Below are 22,138 nucleotides of genomic sequence, written 5' to 3'. Positions count from 1 at the left end.
CCTTCTAAGCACTTAGCAAATATTAATTCATCATCGCAGCACTCTCACGAGGAGGTAGGAATTTTTAATAAATAAAATATAATAAAATATATTCTAGATTGATTTATTTGAAAGCATCCGTGAAAGACAAACAGAGAACTCTAAAAATTAAATGATTATATTAATTATATGAAAGAAGGTAATATTGTTTTATGACTCACTCTCCCTGGAAGTCATTTCAGGAGGAACTCATGGGAGTCAGGGGCCTGTCAAGGTTTTACAGATTTTGTTTCCACGCTTCCTTCTCAAGGGAAGGAACAATTGGCAGCTTCTCCCTGGAGACATGACTGAGTGCAGGTGTGGGGCAACCCGGGTCTGGCGGCCAGCCCTTCCCGGGAAGCCCCGGGCCCCCGAGGGCAGAAGCCCCGCCCCTGGACGGCGGCGCGCGCCCGCGGGCGGGGCGGGGATTCCGGCGCCCGGGGCTCAGCTAGGTAGGTGCTGCTCAGGCTTGAGTTCGCTCTGCCTTCCTTGAGCCTTCCTCCCTCCCTTCCTTGGACCTGCAGCTTCGCGCTCGGCCCCGGGCCTCTCTGCGCGCACCCCTGGCTCCTCGCTCCCAGGTGGAGCGGCGCCTCGGCCTGCGGGAGGCCTGGGCCGGAGCCCTGAGCCAGCCTGGGGCTGGGGGGCGGTGGCGCGTGAGGCGGGGCCCGGGCTGCGTGTGCGGGCGTCGGGCGCGGCTCAGGCCTCGGTCGCCGGCACTCCCGGAGTAGAGCAGACGGTGATCCAGGCTCCAGAGAACTGGAAGGGTATGCACACATCAGGCCGGCGGGTGAGGTTTGCGGGCTCCGCGTCCCACACGTTCTCTAGCGATGGGGGCCTGATTACAGTCAAGGGAGGAGACCCACTGTCAGACTGCAGGGAGGAAGACTTCCATCTGCAGCTCGTGTCACAGTTCTCGGCGACTTTCCCGGTTCCCCGGCACTGTCCTTTGTGGAAACCTGACAGATGTCTGCCCCTGAACATTCCCGAAACTTTCTAGTTGTTCCCGTGTGTGTTATTGAACGTTGTTTGCACCAAAGCAGCTGAGCCGTCGTTATAGGCAAACCTCACATCCCAGTTGAGGTTTATCCAAAGGTGACATCGGTGCCTTTGTAGAAATAACTGATGAGGAAGAACATTTATTTACTAATTTTAATTTAATAAGTAATTAGAAATCAAGGATTTGGATGAGTATAGAAGAGTTCAGAGGAAGGAGAAGGGCAAGAGTGTAAAACCAGAAGGCATTTATTTGATACATTAGAAAAGGCCCCCCTTTGAAAAGATGAAATGAAATCAGGAAAGGTTCATTGTTTCTCAGATGGATAAGACATTTCTGTTTTCCTGAGTATTTCTGCTTCTGATGACCTTTGACTTAGGGAGATGAAAAGGATAAGTAAAAATTGGACTTAGGTTGGACTTCATCAAACATGTCTATCTTTTGCTGCTGCTAAGTCGCTTCAGTCGTGTCTGACTCTGTGCGACCCCATAGACGGCCTCCTACCAGGCTCCTCTGTCTCTGGGATTCTCCAGGCAAGAACACTGGAGTGGGTTGCCATTTCCTTCTCCAATGCATGAAAGTGAAAGTGAAGTCATGTCCAACTCTTAGCGACCTCATGGACTGCAGCCTACCAGGCTCCTCCGTCCATGGGATTTTCCAGGCAAGAGTACTGGAGTGAGGTGCCATTGCCTTCTCCGTGTCTCTCTTCAGTTAGGTTTTATCAGCGTTTTCATTCCTTGAAGTTGAATACTGCACGTGCGCGTGCGCACACCCCCCCCCCCCCATGATTCTGACAATAAATGGCCCATTCAGTTAATAGCCTGTCTCTATCTTCAAAGAATTGAGGTTCAGTTTGGTTGCTCAGTTGTGTCCAACTTTTTTACTTCATGGTCTGCAGCATGCCAGGCTTTCCTGTCTGTCTTCCAACTCCCATAGCTTGCTCAAACTCATGTCCATCCAGTCAGTGATGCCATCCAATCATCTCATCCTCTGTCGTGCTCTTCTCCTCCTGCCTTCAATCTTCCCCAGCATCAGGGTCTTTTCCAGTGAGTCCGTTCTTTGCATCAGGTGGCCAAAGTATTGGAGCTTCAGCCTCAGCATCAGTCCTTTCAGTAAATATTCAGGACTGATTTCCTTTAGGATTGACTGGTTAGATCTCCTTGCAGTCCAAGGGACCCTCAAGAGTCTTCTCCAACACCACAGTTCAAATGCATCAATTCTTTGGCACTCAGCTTTCTTTATAGTCCAACTCTCACATCCATACGTGACCACTGGAGAAACCATAGCCTTGACTAGATGGACGTTTGTCAGCAAAGTAATGACTCTGCTTTTCAGTATGCTGTCTGGGTTGGTCATAGCTTTTCTTCCGAGGAACAAGCATCTTTTAATTTCATGGCTACAGTTACCATCTGCAGTGATTTTAGAGCCCAAGAAAATAAAGTCTGTCTCTGTTTCCATTGTTTCCCCATTTATTTGCCATGAAGTGATGGGACCGGATGCCATGATCTTAGTTTTTTGGATGTTGAGTTTTAAGTCAGCTTTTTCACTCTCCTCTTTCACGTTCATCAAAAGGCTCTTCAGTTCCTCTTCACTTTCTGCCATAAGGTGGTGTCATCTGTGTATCTGAGGTTATTGGTATTTCTCCCAGTAGTCTTGATTCCAGCTTGTATTTCATGAAGCCCAGCATTTTGCATGATGTATTCTGCATATAAATTAAGTAAGCAGAGTAATAATATACAGCCTTGACATATTTCTTTCCCAATTTGGAACTGGTCCGTTGTTCCATGTCCGGTTCTAACTGTTGGTTCGAGACCTGCATACAGTTTTCTCAGGAGGTAGGTAAGGTGGTCTGGTATTCCCATATCTTTAAGAATTTTCCACAGTTTGTTGTGATCTACATAGTCAAAGGCTTTGGTGTAATCAATAAATTAGAAATAGATGTTTTTCTGGAATTCTCTGGCTTTTTCGATGATCCAACAGATGTTGGCAGTTTGCTCTCTGGTTCCTCTGCCTTTCCTAAATCCAGCTTAAGCATCTAGAATTTCATGGTTCGCATACTGTTGACACCTGGCTTGGAGAATTTTGAGCATTATTTTGCTAGTGTGTGAGATGAGTACAATTGCATAGTAATTTGAACATTCTTTGGCATTGCCCTTCTTTGGGACTGGAATGAAAACTGACTTTTTCCAGTCCTGTGGCCACTGCTGAATTTTCCAAATTTGCTGGCATATTGAGTGCAGCACTTTCCAGCATCATCTTTTAGGATTTGAAATAGCTTAACTGGAATCCCATTACCTCCACAAGCTTTGTTCATAGTGATGCTTCCTAAGGCCCACCTGACTTCACATTCCAGGATATGTGGCTCTAGGTGACTGATAACACCATTGTGGTTATCTGGGTCATGAAGATCTTTTTAATATAGTTCTTCTGTGTATTCTTGCCACATCTTCTTAATATCTTATGCTTCTGCTAGGTCCAAACCATTTCTGTCCTTTATCGAGCCCATCTTTGCATGAAATGTTCCCTTGGTATCTCCAATTTTCTTGAAGAGATCTCTAGTCTTTCCCATTCTATTGTTTTCCCCCATTTCTTTGCCTTGATCACTGAGGAAGGCTTTCTTATCTCTCCTTGCTCTTCTTTGGAACTCTGCATTCAAATGGGTATATCTTTCCTTTTCTCTTTTGCCTTTTCCTTCTCTTCTTTTCTCAGCTATTTGTAAGGCCTCCTCAGACAACCATTTTGCCTTTTTGCATTTTTTTCTTGGGATGGTCTTGATCACTGCCTCCTGTACAATGTCATGAACCTCTTTCCATAGTTCTTTAGGCACTCTGTCTATCAGATCTAATCCCTTGAATCTGTTTGTCACTTCCACTGAAATCATAAGGATTTGATTTGGGTCATACATGAATGGTCTGATGGTTTTCCCTACTTTCTTCAATTTCAGTCTGAATTTGGCAATAAGGAGTTCATGATCTGAGCCACAGTCAGCTCCCAGTCTTGGTTTTGCTGACTATATAGAGCTTCTCCATCTTTGGCTGCAAAGAATACAATCAGTCTGATTTCAATGTTGACCATCTGGTGATGTCCATATGTAGAGTCTTCTCTTGTGTTGTTGGAACAGGGTGTTTGCTCTGACCAGTGCATTCTCTTGGCAGAACTCTGTTAGCCTGTGCCCTGCTTCATTTTGTACTTCAAGGCCAAATTTGCCTGTTACTCCAGGTATCTCTTGACTTCCTACTTTTGCATTTCAGTCCCCTATGATGAACATCTTTTTTGAGTGTTAGTTCTAGAAGGTCTTGTGGTTTTTATTTATTTTATTTTTGGCCACACCAGACTGCTTGCAGGATCTTAGGTCTCAGACTAGAGATTGAAACCAGTGCTGCAGCAGTGGGAGTACAGAGGGATCCTAACCACTGGACCCCCCCCCCCCCCCACCACCACCACCAGGAAACTCCTTGAGTGTGATTATCAAAACTACATATATTGAAAAATAACACAAAACGTAATTGTCAGGTCAGTTTATCTCTCTCTCAGTTGCTTTCACAACAAAAATCTGGAACAGCAGACTAAAGGGTTTAAAGCAAATGACCAGTTATAGCTCAGTTACAGATCAAGCAGATAGATATTTTGTTAAACATTCACTCCCAAAACACAGGAGTAGACTGACTCCAGAGGAGTCATTGTAATAACGCTGCTTGGCTTTCCCTTTTTTATGTTTCCCCTTTCCTCCTTTTGGTTGTGCCCTGTGCAAAGTAGGGCTTGTACCCACCACAGATCGAGAAAGGGAATGCAAATGGGCATATGCTCAAGGCTGATTGACAGTTGCAAGTTATCTAACAGGCTCTATTGCAGATATCTTTCATATTTCAGTCTGTTATAATCTGATGTATAAATGTATAGAGTATTTATAAACCCTTAATGGACTCCTGGAGAAGACAATGGCAACCCACTCCAGTACTCTTGCCTGGAAAATCCCATGGATGGAGGAGCCTGGTAGGCAATAGTCCTTGAGGTCATGAAGAGTCGGACACGACTGAGCGACTTCACTTTCACTTTCATGCATTGGAGAAGGAAATGGCAACCCACTCCAGTGTTCTTGCCTGGAGAATCCCAGGGATGGGGGAGCCTGGTGGGCTGCCATCTATGGGGTCGCACAGAGTCGGACATGACTGAAGCGACTTAGCAGCAGCAGCAGCAGCAATGGACTCCTAGCTGTCTAGGGTTACTTGAGGAAGCCCCTCTGGTTAGTTTGTATCCACTATGTGCCTAGGGAATATGTGCAGGAGTTGTAAAAGTCTCTGTGGTTATTTTGTTGCATATCTGTGAGATTTCCCTCTGTGTCTGGGATGGGGTTTAGAGATCAGCTTGCATACTTTTTGGCTAGGCCACCCCTAGGTGCTCATTCTAGTGAAGTGAAAGTCGCTCAGTTGTGTCCAGCTCTTTGCGACCCCATGGATTATACAATCCATGAAATTCTCTAGGCCAGAATACTGGAGTGGGTAGCCTTTCCCTTCTCCAGGAGATCTGCCCAATCCAGGGATGGAACCAGGTATCCTGCATTGCAGGCGGATTCTTTACTAGCTGAGCCACAGGGAAGCCCAAGAATACTGGAGTGGGTAGCCTATCCCTTCTCCAGGGGATCTTCCTGCCCTAGAAATCAAACCAGGGTACCCTGACTTGCAGGTGGATTCTTTACCAACTATTTAACTTTCTACCTAACATAACTATTAAGAACAGTAAAAGTGTGCATGAAATTATTTGATAAAGTTAATTAGCAAATTTGCCCCTGAACTTCCCCAGTTTCCTTTGATGAAATGTACTTTTTGCTCAGAGTGAAAAGAACTTAAAAGGCATTTTGTTTTCTGCAAGGCCATTCTGTAAAATCCTTGACCTGCCACTAGAGGGTGCTCTTAACTCTTAATATGAGAGGACTACTCTAGTGAAATGAGTTTTTTCCCACAATCAATATGTAACAGGAAATTACTTTGGAAAGTGCACTGCTTTGCTATTCACATGTTGATGTCTTTTTGCTACTAACAGTTCTTTTATACAAAAAATTATGATTATCACATATTTTCAGGTTCATATCAATTCTGTTGTTGGTATCTAAATAAAAGATGAAGACACTTTTACTTTTGGCTTATACTTTTGTACTTCAGTATGGTATATAGGCCTGGAATGCTTTTGGTTGCTGTTACTGAATTTCCTTTTTTTGCAATTAGAAAGAAAACTCACTTTAAAAAAGACAATCTTAAAAAAAATTTTATTTTTCTGCATCAGGTTGGGTCTTAGTTCCATCATGTGGGATTTTTTGCTGTGGCTCACAGACTCTCTAGTTATGGCATAGAGACTCAGTAGTTGCAGCACTCGGGCTTAGCTGCTCTGCATCATGTGGGATCTTGTTTCCCCAGCCAAGGGGAATGCCCTGCATTGCACAGTGGATTCTTAACTACTGGACCACCAGGAAGTCTGAAAACTCACTTTTTATTAAGGCACAGTTCATGACCAAAATGCATTGTCTATGACTTTTCTAATCAACCATTATAGTGAATTAAATGGTCGTTCACTTTTACCTGCTCTCTTTTTTAATAAGATAAAGGATATTCAGAAAGAACTTTTCAAATAGGCAAGATATAATTAGATCCTAAATAAGCAAAGACCAAATTAATACAAGGTGAAGATTTATGAAAAGTTCTAACAGCTGAGAAAGGCTTTATTCCTCATCCAGGGCATGCATATTGCATTCAAAATATTTTAATTTCTGACAAGTGATATCTACCGCTTAAGTGTCATATGGCAAAGTATTAATCTGCAACATGAGATTTAAAGTAAACATTCAACTTTCTACATGACATACAAGAACTGCCCTTTTTGACTACCAGGTCTCATTGCAACTTTGCAAACAGATTGGATTTTAGCGTTTATTGAGCTCCTCAGTTCAGTTCAGTCGCTCAGTCATGTCCGACTCTTTGCAACCCCTGAATTGCAGCACGCCAGGCCTCCCTGTCCATCACCAACTCCCAGAGTCCACCCAAACCCATGTCCATTGTGTTGGTGATGCCATCCAACCATCTCATCTCTGTCATCCCCTTCTCCTCCTGCCCTCAATCTTTCCCAGCATCAGGGTCTTTTCAAATGAGTTAGCTCTCCGCATCAGGTGGCCAAAGTATTGGAGTTTCAGCTTCAACATCAGTCCCTCCAATGAACACCCTACTATGTGCCAATTACTGTGCTAGGTTATGTACAGTTATCTCATTTTATCCTAACAATAATCTTACGGAGCAGATATAGAACCTTTTTAAAATGAGGAAATAGTGAAGTTAAAAGTAACTTGTTCAGGATCCAACAGCTATCAAGGGGTGAAGATCAGATTTGGTCTGGTTAATGGCAAAGCCTATCCTCTTTCTAATTCATCCTGCTCGAAGAAGTTTAGCAAGAACAAGGATATGTTAAGGAATCATTCGTACATTTGGTGTAGTTCTTGAATTTTATTTTCATCAGCTAAATTCCATACTTATTTTGATTTCCTTCATTTTTATCTGTTGCCCCTTTTCTGTATCAGGATCCCATTCAAGATACCATAATTGCATTTAATTGTTGTACGTCTTTGCGGAGCCTTTTGTTTGTAACAATTTCTCAGGCTTATATTGTTTTTGATGCTTTTGACAGTTTTGCATACCAGTCAGTTGTCAAGACTTTTGTACATTGTCCCTCAGTTGCAGTTTGCCTCTTATTTTCCCTCATGATTAGATTATGGTTATGGATTTGGGGAGAATGACCAGACAGGTGAACATCTCATCACATCATATCAAAGGTACATACCATTAATATGATTTATCACTGATGCTGGCATGGAATACCTGACTGAGGTACTGTTTGTCAGGGCCTCCACCTTAGAGTTGTCTTTCTTATCCCTTTCCATGCTATACTCTGTAAGGAGTTCATTGTGCACAGACTGCATTTAAGGAGAGGGAAGATATGCTCCACCTCCTTGAGAACAGAATCAGTTCACTTCATTCACTCAGCCCTGTCCGACTCTTTGTGACCCCATGGACTGCAGCATGCCAGGCTTCCCTGTCCTTCACCAACTCCCAGAGCTTGCTTAAACTCATGTCCATCCAGTCAGTGATGCCATCAACCATCTCATCCCCTGTTGTCCCCTTCTCCTTTTGTCTTCAGTGTTTCCCAACATCAGAATATTTTCCAGTGAGTGAGTTCTTTGCATCAGGTGGCCAAAGTATTAGAGCTTCAGCATCAGTTTTACCAATGAACAATCAGGACTAATTTTGTTTAGGATTGACTGGTTTGATCTCCTTGCAGTCCAAGGGACTCTCAAGAGTCTTCGCCAACGCCACAATTCAAAAGCATCAATTCTTCAGCACTCAGCTTTTTTTTTATGGTCCAACCGTCACATCCATACATGACTACTGGAAAAACCATAGCTTTGACTAGATGGACCTTTGTTGGCAAAGTAATGTCTCTGCTTTTTAATATGCTGTCTAGGTTGGTCATAGCTTTTCTTCCAAGGAGCAGGTGTCTTTTAATTTCATGGCTGCAGTCACCATCTGCAGTGATTTTGGAGCCCAAGAAAAAAAAGTCTGTCACGGTTTCCATTGTTTACCCATCTATTTGCCATGAAGTGATAGGCCTGGATGCCATGACCTTAGTTTTTTGAATGTTGAGTTTTAAGCCAGCTTTTTCACTCTCCTCTTTCACTTTGATCAAGAAGCTCTTTAGTTCCTCCTCACTTTCTGCCAAAAGGGTGGTGTCATCTACATATCTGAGGTTATTTATATTTCTCCTGGCAATCTTGATTCCAGCTGGCACTTCATCCAGCCTGGCATTTGGCATGATGTACTCTGAATGTAAGTTAAAGGAGCAGGGTGACAATATAAAACCTTGACGTATTCCTTTCCCAATTTGGAACCAGTCTGTTGTTCTATGTCCCATTCTAACTGTTGCTTCTTGAACTGCATACAGATTTCTGAGGAGACAGATAAGGTGGCCTGGTATTCCCATCTCTTTAAGAATTTTCCGCAGTTTATTGTGATCCACACAGCCAAAGGCTTGGCATAGTCAGTAAAGCAGAAGTAGATGTTTTTCTCAAATTCTCTTGCTTTTTGATGATTCAGCAGATGTTGGCAATTTGATCTGTTGCTCCTCTGCCTTTTTTAAATCCAGCTTGAACATCTGGAAGTTCTTGGTTCACGTACTGTTGAAGCCTGGCTTGGAGAACTTTGAGCATTACTTTGCTAGCGTGTGAGATGAGTGCAGTTGTGCAGTAGTTTGAGCATTCTTTGGCATTGCCCTACTTTGGGATTGGAATGAAAACTGACCTTTTCCGGTGCTGCAGCCACTGCTGAGTTTTCCAAATTTGCTGGCATACTGAGTGAAGCACTTTCACAGCATCATCTTTTAGAATTTGAAATAGCTCAACTGGAATCCCATCACCTCCACTAGCTGTGTTTGTAGTGATGCTTCCTAAGGCCCACCTGACTTCGCATTCCAGGATGTCTGGCTCTAGGTGAGTGATCACACCATCATGGTTGTCTGGGTCATTAAGATCCATTTTGTATAGTTCTGTGTATTCTTGCTACCTCTTCTTAATATATTCTGCTTCTGTTAGGTCCATACTGTTTCTGTCCTTTATTGTGCCCATCTTTGCATGAAATTTTCCCTTGGTATCTCTGATTTTCTTCAAGAGATCTCAAGTCTTTCCCATTCTGTTGTTTTCCTCTATTTCTTTGCATTGTTCACTGAGGAGGAGTTTTCTTATCTCTCCTTGCTCTTCTTTGGAAATCTGCATTCAAATGGGTATATCTTTCCTTTTCTCCTTTGCCTTTAGCTTCTCTTCTTTACTCATCTATTTGTAAAGCCTCCTCAGACAACCATTTTGCCATTTTGCATTTTTCTTTCTTGGGGATGGTCTTGATCACTGCCTCCCGTACAATGTCATGAACCTCCATCCATAGTTCTTCAGGCACTCTATCAGATTTAATCCCTTGAATGTATTCATTCACTGGATAGATCATGGTGGAGAGTTCTGATAAAACGTGGTCCACTGGAGAAGAGAATGGCAAACCACTTCAGTATTCTTGCCTTGAGAACTCCATGAACAGTATGAAAAGGCAAAAAGATTTGACACTGAAAGGTGAACTCCCCCGATCACTAGGTGCCCAATATGCTACTGCAGAACAGTGGAGAAATAACTCCAGAAAGAATGAGGAGATGGAGCCAAAGTGAAAACAGTATCCAGTTGTGGATGTGACTGGTGATGGAAGTAAAGTCCGATGCTGTAAAGAACAATACTGCATAGGAATCTGGAATGTTAGGTCCATGAATCAGGGTAAATTGGAAGTGGTCAAACAGGAGATGGCAAGAGTGAACTTTGACATTTTAGAAATCAGTGAAATAAAATGGTCCAGAATGGGTTATAGGGTTTTATTCTAGACAGGATTTTGCCCCTCCTACCATCTTGTTAGGGCTTCTTCTTTGTCCTTGGACATAGGGTATCTTTTTTTGTTGGGATCCAACATTCTCCCATTGATGGTTGTTCAGCAGTAAACTGCAGTTTTGGAGTTCTTACAGGAGAAGATGAATGGAATATCTACATCAATTATGTGAACTTCTATACAGGAGATTTGTATACTCTTCCTCATTTATTAATTTATTTAATAAATTTATCAGCTCTGTTTAACCCACCCAGTCTGTAGTACTTTCTTATGACAGTTTTGTTGTTTTCAGTTGCTAAGTCGTGTCCAACTCTTTGCAACCCCATGGACTGCAGCACACCAGGATTCCTCGTCCTTCACTATCTCCCAGAGTTTGCTCAAGTTCGTGTCCATTGAGTCAGCCATGCCATCCAACCATCTCATCCTCTGCCTCCCCCTTCTCCTCCTTCCCTCAGCCTCTCCCAGCCTCAGGGTCTTTTCAGTGAGTCAGCTCTTCACATCAGGTGGCCAAAGTATGGGAGCTTCAGCTTTAGCTTCAGTCCTTCCAATGAATATTCAGGGATTGATTTCCTTTAGGATTGACTGATTTGATCACCTTGCTGACAGTTTTAGCAAACTAGTATAGAAGGAGCGGTCAGTTATTTTGGTTGTTAATGGTTGTTTAGGTAAGATGAGAAATGAAAACATGCCTATTGACTTAACAAGAATTGTTTCAGATGCAAAAATTGTAATGTGGATTGAGGAGAGAATAGTAGGTGACCAAGTATAAACTAGTCATAGGTTTTTGCTTTTTGTTTATTTTTGGTTGCACTGAGTTTTCATTGCTGCGCAGACTTTTTCTAGTTGAGATGTGCAGGCTTCTCACTGTGGTGACTTCTTTTGTTACAAAGCATTGGATCTAGATGTGCGGGCTTCAGTAGTTGCAGCTCTTAGACTTACTCTGAGGCATGTGGAATCTTCCTGGAGCAGGTATCAAACCCATGTTCCCTGCGTAGGCAGGTGGATTCTTACCCACTGTACCACCAGGGAAGTCCCAGTTTTTGCTTTAAATAAAGTCAGTGATGCAAGAAAAGAAGGCAGTTTGTTGAATCTCTCACCACTTCAAACTTCCCATTTAATTGTACTTGATTCTCTTGCTACTTCTAATCACCTTAAAAAAATCAAATTAGTATTTCTCTTTATTTTCACTATGTTGTTTCTCCATTAAATTTTTTTTAGTGATTCTGTCATGACTTTGTTAAATTCATATTTGTTAAGGAGAGTGCAGAGTGCTGGATAGTGAGTCATGGTAAAACAGACCAGTAGAGAAATTGGAAGAAAGGAGTATATCACTTATGGGTTCTGAAGGAAACACACAGCGTGTCTTGTGGGGCTGCATGGGGAAGTCAAAGCAGAATGCAGACGGACAAAGTGAAAGTGAAGTCGTTCAGTCACATCCAACTCTTTGCGACCCCATGGACTGTAGCCCACCAGGCTCCTCCATCCATGGGATTTTCCAGGCAAGAGTACTGGAGTGGGTTGCCATTCCCTTCTCCAGAGGATCTTCCTGACCCAGGGATCGAACCCGGGTCTCCCGCATTGTGGACAGATGCTTTACCGTCTGAGCCATCAGGGAAGCCCCGAAGACAGATAAAGCAATAGAATCTGGGGAACATGCTTTCATTAGGGTCCATAGTGGAGTGTTTTGGGGTTCCCTGGGCTAAGGCTGTTCCATGGTGGGGGGGGGGGGCGCTTGTCTAAGGAACACACAAGGAGAAAGCCCTGGGAGAAAGGGAGACTATTGACTATAAGGGCTGTAGGGGGAGCCATATCAGGGACTTTGTGACTTTGTGGGTTGTTGTCTAGGGTGTGTGCTTGCATGAAGGGCTGTGTCACTTTAAGGTCCCTCTAGGCCATTTGACCAAACAAAATGATGCTGAGGCAGCAGTACTGTGGAGTAGTTTACCCAAACTCTTGACAGTTTTCTTACTTCCCTCTGGAATAAAGGCCTCAGGTTAACTTTCAAGACTTCACATATTCTGAATCCTACTACATCAGTTTTTTTAAAGTTAATTTGTTTTTAACTGAAGGATAATTGCTTTACAGAATTTTGTTGTTTTCTGTCAAACCTCAACACAACTCAGCCATAGGTATACATATATCCCCTCCCTCTTGAACCTCCCTCCCATCTCTCTCCCCATCCCACCCCTCTAGGTTGATAAAGAGCCCCTGTTTGAATTTCCTGAGCCATACAGCAAATTCCTGTTGGCTATCTATTTTACATTTGGTAATATAAGTTTCCATGTTATTCTTTCCATTCATCTCACCCTCTCCTCCCCTCTCCCCAGGTCCATAAGTCTATTCTCTATGTCTGTTTCTCCATTGCTGCCCTGTAAGTAAATTCTTCAGTACCATTTTTCTAGATTCCATATAGATGCGTTAGAATACGACATTTATCTTTCTCTTTCTGACTTCACTTTGTGTAGTAGGCCAGTTCTTTAAATTACTGTTTAAGGTTAACTTCGATTATTAAAATATCAGTTGAAAGCTAACAACTTATTTCTACTTACTAATGTACATTTAAAGATATATCTTCAGAGGCAAAATAGTAGATAATTGGAAATATTTCTGAATAATGCTAGTCAGAGAATCCTACTTGTATCTAAAACCCTCATATTATATCAGTTAGCTGATGTGGTCGAGCAGATATAGTTTTGTACAACCTTGGGAAGGATTCCATGTTGGTCTTGAGTTTTAGTAATCAACAATTTATATGCCCCCTTCCTCCTAGCTGAATTCTCAGCCAACTGAGAGAGAAATAGGGAGTTGCTATAGATAAAGGCTAGGTTGGAGGACATAGCTTGCTGCTGCTGCTGCTAAGTTGCTTCAGTCGTGTCTGACTCTGTGTGACCTCATAGATGGCAGCCCACCAGGCTTCCCGGTCCCCGGGATTCTCCAGGCAAGAACACTGGAGTGGGTTGCCATTTCCTTCTCCAATGCATGGAAGTGAAAAGTGAAAGTGAAGTCGCTCAGTCGTGTCCGACTCTTAGCGACCTCATGGACTGCAGCCTACCAGGCTCCTCCGTCCATGGGATTTTCCAGGCAAGAGTACTGGAGTGGGGTGCCATTGCCTTCTCTGGGAGGACATAGCTTAATGGGCAGTAAAAATGACAAATACAGACAGTTAGGTAGACTCACTACTCTGCCACAACTACCTGGGCAACTTCATGTCCATTTCCCTACTCCCCCTCCCCCTACAGGGAGCCTTTATTGCTGAGTTTGCTTTATTTCTGAAAACATGTCAGAACATACACTCTCTGGACAGGTAGATTCCTAGAAGAGGAAAGAAGTCTGAATTGACCCAAATATGCCCAGGACATGAGGGGGAGAAGTGAATCAAGGGACATAGAAGGGTCCTGCTCTGAAATATGTGGGATGGAGTACAGGGGCAGAGGAGGAATCATTACTTTTGCTCCACTGAAGGTACCTCTACACCGAAGGACACATTAGGTGTGGAAATACATTCATTCCTAACGTTTTCTGCCGCTGCTTATTCACTTCAGTCATGTCTGACTCTGTGAGCCTATGGACTGCAGCCACCAGGCTCCTCTGTCCATGGGATTTTCCAGGCAAGAATACTGAAGTGGATTGCCATTTCCTTCTCCGACTTAACATCTGCGGAGAAAGAAAAGAGATTTTTTTCCCAGAGAAGTTTCCCAGGAACTCAGCACTTGCACCAACAGTCTGAAAAATTTCAAGAAAGAATATTTCTCTTCTACCATCTCTGAAGTAATCCAAAGATCACCCAAATTCCTGAGTTTGCTTTGTGGATAGCTACACCCTTGACTTATAAATTTCCTGTTGTCTATTGACAGTGTTCTTTACAACATCAGACTTTACTACCATCACCAGTCACATCCACAACTGGGTGTTATTTTTGCATTGGCCCCATCTCTTCATTCTTTCTGGAGTTATTTCTCCATTGTTCTCCAGTAGTATATTGGGCACCTAATGACTGGGGAAGTTCATCTTTCAGTGTCCTGTTTTTTGCCTTTTCATACTGTTCATGGGTTTCTCGAGGCAAGAATGCCAAAGTGGTTTGCCATTCCCTTCTCCAGTGGACCATGTTTGTCAGAACTCTCCACCATGACCCCTCCATTTTGGGTGGCTCTACACAGCATGGCTCATCGAGTTAGACAAGGCTGTGGTCCATGTGACTGGTTTGATTAGTTTTCTGTGATTGTGGTTTTCATTCATTTTATCCTACTTTCTAATGGATAAGGATAATTGGCTTATGGAAGCTTCCTGATGGGAGAGCACAAAAGAATTGATGCTTTTGAACTGTGGTGTTGGATAAAACTCTTGAGAGTCCCTTGGGCTGCAAGGAGATCCAACCAGTCCATCCTAAAGGAAATCAGTCCTGAATAATCTTCGGAAGGACTGATGCTGAAGCTGAAACTCCAATACTTTGGCCACCTGATGTGACAAACCGACTCATTGAAAAGACCCTGATGCTGGGAAAGATTGAAGGGGATGACAGAGGATGAGATAGTTGGATAGCATCACCAACTTGATGGACATGAGTTTGAGTAAGCTCCAGGAGTTGGTGATGGACAGGGAAGCCTGGTATGCTACAGTCCATGGGGTTGCAAAGAGCTGGACACGACTAAAAGACTGAACTGAACTGATGGGAGAGACTGACTGAGGGGGAAACTGGGTCATGTTCTGATGGGTGGGGCCATTCTCAGTAAATCTTTAATCCCATTTTCTGTTGATGGGCAGGGCTATGTTCCCTTCTTGTTGTTTGACCTCAGGCTAAAACTGTGGTGGAGGTAATGAAGATAATGGTGACCTTCTACAAAAAGTCCCATGCACGCACTGGAATGTTAGGTCCATGAATCAAGGTAAATTCAGTTCAGTTCAGTTCAGTCGCTCAGTCGTGTCCGACTCTTTGCGACCCCATGAATCGCAGCATGCCAGGCCTCCCTGTCCATCACCAACTCCCGGAGTTCACCCAGACTCACGTCCATCGAGTCAGTGATGCCATCCAGCCATCTCATCCTCTGTCGTCCCCTTCTCCTCCTGCCCCCAATCCCTCCCAGCATCAGAGTCTTTTCCAATGAGTCAACTCTTCGCATGAGGTGGCCAAAGTACTGGAGTTTCAGCTTTAGCATCATTCCTTCCAAAGAAATCCCAGGGCTGATCTCCTTTAGAATGGACTGGTTGGATCTCCTTGCAGTCCAAGGGACTCTCAAGAGTCTTCTCCAACACCACAGTTCAAAAGCATCAATTCTTTGGTGCTCAGCCTTCTTCATAGTCCAACTCTCACATCCATACATGACCACAGGAAAAACCATAGCCTTGACTAGACAAACCTGTCTTGGCAAAGTAATGTCTCTGCTTTTGAATATGCTATCTAGGTTGGTCATAACTTCCCTTCCAAGGAGTAAGCGTCTTTTAATTTCATGGCTGCAGTCACCATCTGCAGTGATTTTGGAGCCCCCAAAAATAAAATCTAACACTGTTTCCACAGTTTCCCCATTTATTTCCCATGAAATGATGGGACTGGATGCCATGATCTTCGTTTTCTGAATGTTGAAAGCCAACTTTTTCACTATCCACTTTCACTTTCATCAAGAGGTTTTTTTAGTTCCTCTTCACTTTCTGCCATAAGGGTGGTGTCATCTGCATATCTGAGGTTAATGATATTTCTCCCAGCAATCTTGATTCCAGCTTGTGCTTCTTCCAAGGTAAATTGGAAGTGGTCAAATAGGAGATGGCAAAAGTGAACATCAAACATTTTAGGAATCAGTGAACTAAAATGGACTGGAATGGGTGAATTTAACTCAGATGACCATTATATTTACAACTGTGGGCAAGAATCCCTTAGAAGAAATGGAGTAGCCATCATAGTCAGCAAAAGAGTGGGATGCATTCTCAAAAACGACAGAATGATCTCTGTTCGTTTTCAAGGCAAACCATTCAATATCATGGTAATCCAAGTCTATGCCCCGACCAGTAATGCTAAAGAAGCTGAAGTTAAATGGTTCTGTCAGGCGAGTGTATGCTCCTCGGTTCTGTCTCATCACAACAAAGATTTGGAATGATGGACATTAAAGCCCTCGACACATCAAAGCTCTCAGGTCTTGGACAAACCGTGTTATAGCTCTTAGACAAATCAGTGTTACAGCTCTATTTTATTTAGAAGATAGCAAGAGAATCCATCCTTGAAGCGTGAGGGCATGCCGACCCAAAGACGCAAAGAGGAGAGTGGAGGAGTGTGCCAGCATGCGGGAGAGAGAGAGCCCTTTGGCTCTTCTTTTTATGTTTTTCCCTCCTCCTGGGCCTGCCCTATGTAAATTGGGCTAGCCAGGAGTACTGTTTCTTCTACCTGAAGTCCTCACTCTGGTCCTCGGACCTTCCTTTGGCCGTCCTTTGTTCTATTTTTGTGGGCTTTTCCCTTGTCTTTTAGCCACCGCCATTTTGGACTCCTTTTTCCTATTCTACCTACCTAACAGTTCTAAGAAGACCTGCAAGACCTTCTAGAACTAACACCCCCAAAAGATGCCCTTTTCAATATAGGGGACTGAAATGCAAGAGTGGGAAGTCAAGAGATACCTGGAGTAATAGGCAAATTTGGGCTTGAAGTACAAAATGAAGCAGGGCACAGGCTAATGGAGTTTTGCCAAGAGAGCGCACTGATCATAGTAAACACCCTCTTTCAACAACACAAGAGATGACTCTACACATGGACATCACTAGATGGTCAGTACTGAAATCAGATTGATTATATTTTTTGCAGCCAAAGATGGAGAAGCTTTATATAGTCAGCAAAAACAAGACTGGGAGCTGACTGTGGCTCAGATCATGAACTCCTTATTGCCAAATTCAGACTGAAATTGAAGAAAGTAGGGAAAACCACTAGACCATTCAGCTTTGATCTAAATCAAATCCCTTATGATTATACAGTGGAAGTGGCAAACAGATTCAAGGGACTAGATCTGATAGAGTGCCTGAAGAACTATGGACGGAGGTTCACGACATTGTACAGGAGGCAGTTATCAAGACCATCCCCAAGAAAAAGAAATGCAAAAAGGCAAAATGGTTGTCTGAGGAGTCCTTACAGATAGCTGAGAAAAGAAGAGAAGTGAAAGGCAAAGCAGAAAAGGAAAGATATACCCATTTTAATGTAGAGTTCCAAAGAAGAGCAAGGAGAGATAAGAAAGCCTTCCTCAATGACCAATGCAAAGAAATAGAGGAAAACCATAGAATGGGAAAGACTAGAGCTCTCTTCAAGAAAATTGGAGATACCAACGGAACATTTCATGCAAAGATGGGCACAATAAAGGACAGAAAAGGTATGGACCTAACAGAAGCAGAGGATATTAAGAAGAGGTGGCAAGAATACACAGAAGTAAAGTGAAGTGAAGTCGCTCAGTCATGTCTCTTTGCAACCCCATGCACTGAGGCCTACAAGGCTCCTCCGTCCATGGAATTTTCCAGGCAAGAGTACTGGAGTGGATTCCCATTTCCTTCTCCAGGGAATCTTCCTGGCCCAGGGATTGAACCTGGGTCTCCCACATTGCAGGCAGATGCTTTACTATGTGAGCCACCAGGGAAGCCAGAAGAACTATAAAAAAGATCTTCATTGCCTGGATAACCATGATGGTGTTATCACTCACCTTGAGCCAGACATCCTGGAATGCAAAGTCAAGCGGGCCTTAGGAAGCATCATTAGGAACAAAGCTAGTGGAGGTGATGGGATTCCAGTTGAGCTAATTCAAATCCTAAAAGATGATGCTGTAAAAGTGCTACACTCAATATGCCAGCAAATTTGGAAAACAGCAGTGGCCACAGGACTGGAAAAGGTCAGTTTTCATTCCAATCCCAAAGAAGGGCAATGCCAAAGAATGTTCAAATTACTGCACAACTGCACTCATCTCACATGCTAGCAAAGTAATGCTCAAAGTTCTCCATGCCAGGCTTCAACAGTATGTGAACCAAGAAATTCCAGATGTTTAAGCTGGATTTTAAAAAGGCAGAGGAGCCACAGATCAAATTGCCAACCTCTGCTGGGTCATCAGAAAAGCAAGAGAATTTGAGAAAAACATGTATTTCTGCTTTACTGACTATGCCAAGCCTTTGACTTTGTGGATCACAACAAACTGTGGAGAATTCTTAAAGATATGGCAAAAAGACCACCTTATCTGGCTCCTGAGAAATCTGTATACAGGTCAAGAAGCAACAGTTAGAACTGGACATGGAACAACAGACTGGTTCCAAATTGGGAAAGGAATACGTCAAGGCTGTATATTGTCACCCTGCTCATTTAACTTGTATGCAGAGTACATCATGCCAAATGCTAGGCTGGATGAAGCACAAGCTGGAGTCAAGCTTGCCAGGAGAAATATAAATAACCTCAGATATGTAGATGACACCACCCTTTTGGCAGAAAGTGAAGAGGAACTAAAGAGCCTCTTGATGAAAGTGAAAGAGGAGAATTGAAAAGTTGGCTTAAAACTCTACATTCAAAAAACTAAGATCATGGCATCCAGTCCCATCACTTCATGGCAAATAGATAGGGAAACAATGGAAATAGTGAGAGACTTTAATTTGGGGGGCTCTAAAATCACTGCAGATGGTGACTGCAGCCATTAAATTAAAAGATGCCTGCTCCTTGGGAAAAAAGCTATGACCAACCTAGACAGCATATTAAAAAGCAGAAACATTACTTTACCAACAAAGGTCCATCTATTCAAAGCTGTGGTTTTTCCAGTAGTCATGAATGAATGTGAGAGCTGGACTATAAAGAAAGCTGAGCACTGAAGAATTGATGCTTTTGAACTGTGGTGTTGGAGAAGACTCTCCAAAGTCCCTTGAACTGCAAGCAGATAAAACCAGTCCATCCTAAAGGAAATCAGTCCTGAATATTCATTGGGAGGACTGATGCTGAAGCTGAAGCTCCAATACTTTGGCCACCTGATGCAAAGAACTGACTGACTGGAAAAGACCCTGATGCTGGAAAGATTGAAAGTGGGAGGAGAAGGGGATGACAGAGGCTGAGATGGTTGGATGTCATCATCGACTCGATGGACATGAGTTTGAGTAAGCTCCGGGAGTTGGTGATGGACAGAGAAGCCTGGCATGCTGCAGTCCATGGGGTCACAGAATCTGATACAACTGAGCAGCTGAACTTAACTGATTGACAGTGTATGGATGAAAAAGACTGCAAGTTAACAAATAATGCACAGCTAAAACTATGGCCATATCTGTAAGTTGTATACGAAATCAAGTGCCCACCTTGGATCTTATATACTTAAACCTTATTCCTTTTGTTTCAAAATAAAGACTCTCCTTTCCCATTATCAACAAGATATGTGAAAATAAAAACATCCACATGAGAAAATCTAAGCCTGGTAGGTAGAACCAGAATTTAGGATAGATTCTGAGGCAGTGTTACATGAAAATGAATTTGGTGAATGAATTTAGATTACATTCCAGTGATCTCTAGGACACTGTATAGCTGTTGTTCAGTTGCTAAGTCATGTCTGACTCTTTGAGACCCCATGACTGCAGCACGCCAGGCTTCCCTGTCCTTCACTATCTCTCAGAGTCTAGTCAAACTCACATCCATTGAGTCGATGATGCCATCCAACCACCTCCTCCCCTGTCATCCCCTTCTCCTCCTGCCTTCAATCTTTCCCAGCATCAGGGTGTTTTCCAATGAGTTGGCTCTTCACATCATGTGGCCAAAGTACTGGAGTGTCAGTATCAGTCCTTCTAAGGAATATTCAAGGTTGATTTCCTTTTGGACTGATTGGTTTGATCTTCTTGCTCTCCAAGGGACTCTCAAGAGTCTTCTCCAGCACCACAGTTCAAAAGCATCAATTCTTCAGTGCTCACCCTCTTTACTGTCCAGCTTTCACATCCATACATGACCTCTGGAAAAACCATAGCTTTGACTATATGGATCTTTGTCGGCAAAGTGATGTCTCTACTTTTTAACATTATGTCTAGGTTTGTCATAGCTTTTCTTCCAAGGAGCAAGTGTCTTTTAATTTCATTGGTGCAGTCACCATCCACTGACTTCTCTGAAAGTTGTAGATCCTGTGTTACTCTGTGCTATTCTCAAGTTATGACTGCACATTTAATTTAAATGTTTAAGCTAAACTTTCATAATTTATGGACAGTCATTGACTAATCATTGCTGGATCCAGAGTATAGCTTATTGCTTTATATTTAAAATTAAAAAAAAAGCACAGCCTTTTCAGATCAGATCAGATCAATCGCTGAGTCGTGTCAGACTCTTTGTGACCCCATGAATCGCGGCATGCCAGGCCTCCCTGTCCATCACCAACTCCTGGAGTTCACTCAGACTCACGTCCATCGAGTCAGCGATGCCATCCAGCCATCTCATCCTCTGTCGTCCCCTTTTCCTCCTGCCCCCAATCCCTCCCAGCATCAGTCTTTTCCAATGAGTCAACTCTTCTCATGAGGTGGCCAAAGTTACTTACCCCAAATTATGCATGTGTTAGTTTACCTGGAATTTTGTCTAAAATTTTTTATAGCTTCCTTCTTGATAAAATTCAAATTTAGACTTTTCTGAAAAATCAGATCATTGAATCTCCTTGTCATCATATTGTGGATAAATCTTTAGGAATAGTATACATTTCTTTGATCATTTATTGATTCTTATACCTAGACTTTTAATTTCTTGGATAGGAATCATTTACATCACTTAGGGATAAGCATTGTTGTAAATCTGACATCAGTTCAATTCAGTCACTCAGTTGTGTCCGACTCTTTGTGACCCCATGAATTGCAGCACGCCAGGCCACTCACATCCATCTAGTTGCTGATGCCATCCAACCATTTCATTCTCTGTCGTCCCCTTCTCCTCCTGCCCCCAATCCCTCCCAGCATCAGAGTCTTTTCCATTGAGTCAGCTCTTCACATGAGGTGGCCAAAGTACTGGAGTTTCAGCTTTAGCATCATTTCTTCCAAAGAACACCCAGGACTGATCTCCTTTAGAATGGACTGGTTGGATCTCCTTGCAGTCCAAGGGACTCTCAAGAGTCTTCTCCAACACCACAGTTCAAAAGCATCAATTCTTCGGTGCTCAGCCTTCTTCACAGTCCAACTCTCACTTCCACACATGACTACTGGAAAAACCATAGCCTTGACTAGACGAACCTTTGTTGGCAAAGTAATGTCTCTGCTTTTGAATATGCTATCTAGGTTGGTCATAACTTCCCTTCCAAGAAGTAAGCGTCTTTTAATTTCATGGCTGCAGTCACCATCTGCAGTGATTTTGGAGCCCCCCCAAAACAAAGTCTGACACTGTTTCCACTGTTTCCCCATGTATTTCCCATGAACTGATGGGACCAGATGACATGATCTTCGTTTTCTGAATATTGAGCTTTAAGCCAACTTTTTCACTCTCCACTTTCACTTTCATCAAGAGGCTTTTTAGTTCCTCTTCACTTTCTGCCATAAGGGTGGTGTCATCTGCATATCTGAGATTATTGATATTTCTCCCAGCAATCTTGATTCCAGCTTGTGCTTCTTCCAGCCCAGCATTTCTCATGATGTACTCTGCATATAAGTTAAATAAGCAGGGTGACAATATACAGCCTTGACGTACTCCTTTTCCTATTTGGAACCAGTTTGTTGTTCCATGTCCAGTTCTAACTGT

The 22,138-nt window shown here is 43.0% G+C and overlaps 1 long non-coding RNA gene across 8 annotated transcripts in view; it reads left to right on the top strand.

Annotated features, from left to right (window-relative positions):
- Window positions 1–330: 330 nt before the first annotated feature.
- LOC147371137 (uncharacterized) overlaps window positions 331–22,138 on the top strand; it is a 125,468-nt gene continuing 103,660 nt past the window's right edge. For 6 of the 8 annotated variants that reach the window (XR_015165869.1, XR_015165861.1, XR_015165855.1 and 3 more), the window contains exon 1: window positions 331–470. This is a non-coding gene — a long non-coding RNA (uncharacterized LOC147371137). Of the gene's footprint in view, window positions 783–22,138 lie in introns of all 8 variants that reach the window. The other 2 variants (XR_015165853.1, XR_015165851.1) reach the window with 2 other exon arrangements.

Source organism: Bos grunniens, chromosome 6 (assembly GCF_055505025.1).
Source record: "Bos grunniens cultivar Pamir isolate PY7600 chromosome 6, Bosgru_T2T1.0, whole genome shotgun sequence".
NCBI lineage: Eukaryota > Metazoa > Chordata > Mammalia > Artiodactyla > Bovidae > Bos > Bos grunniens.
Note: the sequence above shows the minus strand (reverse complement) of the source record. Positions and strands in the feature narration are given on the sequence as shown.